Source organism: Tenrec ecaudatus, chromosome X (assembly GCF_050624435.1).
Source record: "Tenrec ecaudatus isolate mTenEca1 chromosome X, mTenEca1.hap1, whole genome shotgun sequence".
Classification (NCBI taxonomy): Eukaryota; Metazoa; Chordata; class Mammalia; order Afrosoricida; family Tenrecidae; genus Tenrec; species Tenrec ecaudatus.
The window spans coordinates 51,619,449-51,621,992 of record NC_134548.1 but is presented as its reverse complement, the minus strand read 5'-3'; the positions used below and the strand labels follow the sequence as shown (position 1 = coordinate 51,621,992).

The following is a 2,544-nucleotide window of genomic DNA, read 5'->3' as shown; positions in this document are numbered from 1 at the left end:
TTGGGTTAAAATTCAACACCTTATCATTTGATATCCCCTTTGGCCCATTTTAAAGTTGTTTGGGATTTCATATTTTGGGCCTTCTTTTCAACTGAGGCTTTTCTCCATGTTATTTTGTTACTCTTGTTAACTTTTTAGTTTCTTTAAAAAAATTTTTTGTATGTTTTCAGTATACGAAATCCAGGATGTATGAATCTATGGAAGCAGTAACTGGATTGGTGGGTTCTTGGGTCTATGGCCAGGGAAGATGGGGGGAATGAGGAGCTAAACAAAGGAGTAACAAGAAAGACGAAAATGCTCTAACATTTATTGTGGTGATGATTGCACAATTCTTTTTTTTTTTTTAATATTTGGGGAAATCACAGGGGTCAGCACATCCGGAGTGCAATGGGTGAGCCTCGCCCTAGGAAAACCACCTTCGTGATCATGGTATCTCCCCTGCCAGGTAAGTATTCATTGTACAAATCTTTTTGACATGAACTATTGAATTTTATATGTGGAGTATGTCCCAATAAAACTGTTGAAAAACAAAACAGAGTAACAGTCTCAGAAACCTACAAGAGCAGTTCTTCCTTGTCTGATAGGGTTGTTATGAGTCAGAATCAACTCAATGATAGTGGGTTTGAGAATATATTGTTCACTAATCAATTTGAATAATTTAAATTTCATTTGAAAATGTTCAGTAGTCAATTTTATGAATTTAAATTTCACTGCAAAATCTTAATTTAAAAGTATCTATTTCTTTCATATAAGGATAAAGTTTTAAAAACTTGGTTCTGAACTGTTCGACTAAATTATAAAAGTAGGTTTATGAAACCGTGGTATCAGTGTGAAATTTAATATCATGAGGCTGGACTTGATTCTGCTCAGGTATAATTAGTTTTCCTAAAGCTTTAAGAAAACAAAGGCTCAAAAATCAGGGCATCTATAACCGCTGATTATATTTGGAGAGAAAAAATGGAAGAAAACAAATTAAAAAGAAATGGTAATGAAAATCTCCTTAAAGAGAAAAATAGTAAAGGGAAGCTAACAGACGTGATATTTCATTAGAAGGAATTTAGTGATAATTGCATGACTTCTTGGCTTTTAAGAAATTAATCTTTGCTAAGATGGGAGAAAAAGGATCCATTTTGATCAGTAAGAACCTACAGCAATTCCATGAAAATGAAAAGCAAATGAAAGCAAAAAGCAAAATGAAAACTCAGGGGATCCCAATCCCTTCATCCTGAGCCCCTTTTCTTAAGAAATACCTAAAATATGCTCTAAAACGAATCCAATTAATATAATCACAGTGGACTTAAATAACACATACAAACTGCACACTAGAGCTGTTTCTGTAAAGCACAGCTGTTCTGTTATTTTTACAATTAGAACTATACATGTATAAATTGGAAATCCGGAGAATATAGAAATACGGAAAACACCAAATTTTCTAAAATGCTCGTATATGTAACTTTGTATAAAGAGTGAATCTGTTGTCTTCTGCCATCATTAAATTAAAACAAAACCAAAACCCCCTACAGCCAATTAGCCTGGAAGTCTTATAATCAAGCTTCGGAATTGTACTGCGATTGTTCCAAGGAAAGCTGCATACCCAGGTATTTAATGCAACAGAAACAAGGCACAGGCAGCAACTTGTATCTGGCAGTTGACATGGTAATTTCTAAGCCTCCGAGGTCTTGCCCCTTCCCACCCCGCTCCACCCATCCCCCCGCAGGAGGCCAGAGGCACCCTGCAGCCCCGGAAAGTACCCTGTGGAAAGTGAAGAGATGCAGGAAGAGTGAGGACCCAGATCCCTGGGTGCCCACACCCTTGGTAGCCTGGTGAGTGCGGCCGCAGCCTAGGGCTCTGGGGGCCTTAACAAAGGGGAACGGTGTAGGTACGCGGAGTGGGGGCCATACCCCCCAGCACCCAGATCCGGACCTGGGTTCTACCGCCAGAGGCACGGGGCCAGCGGCCCGGGTTGGGCCCCGCAGCGACGGGCGGGCGAGGGGCGGAGCGCTGCGCGGGGCGGCGGGAAAGGGGCGGGGAGGACCGCTGGGTTCTGGCTGGCCGAGGGAGGGCCGGTGGCAGAACCTGCTGGCTAGGTGGGAGAGTCGGAGAGCGGGCAACACAGCTCCAGACGCCCGGGAAGGCGCGTGGATGCAGAGTCCGGCGGCCGCAGCCTTCTGCAGCGGGAGATGCCGTCTCGAGGAGCGCACCGGCCAGCCTGCGCGCAGGTGGGCACTCGGGGTCCGTACCTGCCGCCTGCCCTGCCTTCCAGGCCCCTGCCTCCCGGGACTGGGGCCAGGCAGGGCGGCCGGGGGCACGAGGAAGGTGCGTGGTCCCGTGGTGCGCGCGCTTCTGTGCACGCGCGCAGCGCTCCCCGAGGGAGGGAAGAGGCGCAGAAAGCTGCCTTCCCGGGGATCCGCTCCCTCGGGTTTGGCTGGAGTTGAGGACTCGCAGATTTGGAGCTCCGAAGCCCCCCATCCCCGCCAGCCCGCAACCTGAGTGGTGAGTGCAGGTCTCCCCTCTCTCCACTGCCCACAACTCAGCAACTCTCAG

The 2,544-nt window shown here is 46.5% G+C and overlaps 1 pseudogene; it reads right to left on the bottom strand.

Annotated features, from left to right (window-relative positions):
• Nucleotides 1-278: 278 nt before the first annotated feature.
• LOC142435122 (U1 spliceosomal RNA) lies at nt 279-453 on the bottom strand (annotated as a pseudogene).
• Between the last annotated feature and the right edge of the window lie 2,091 nt (nt 454-2,544).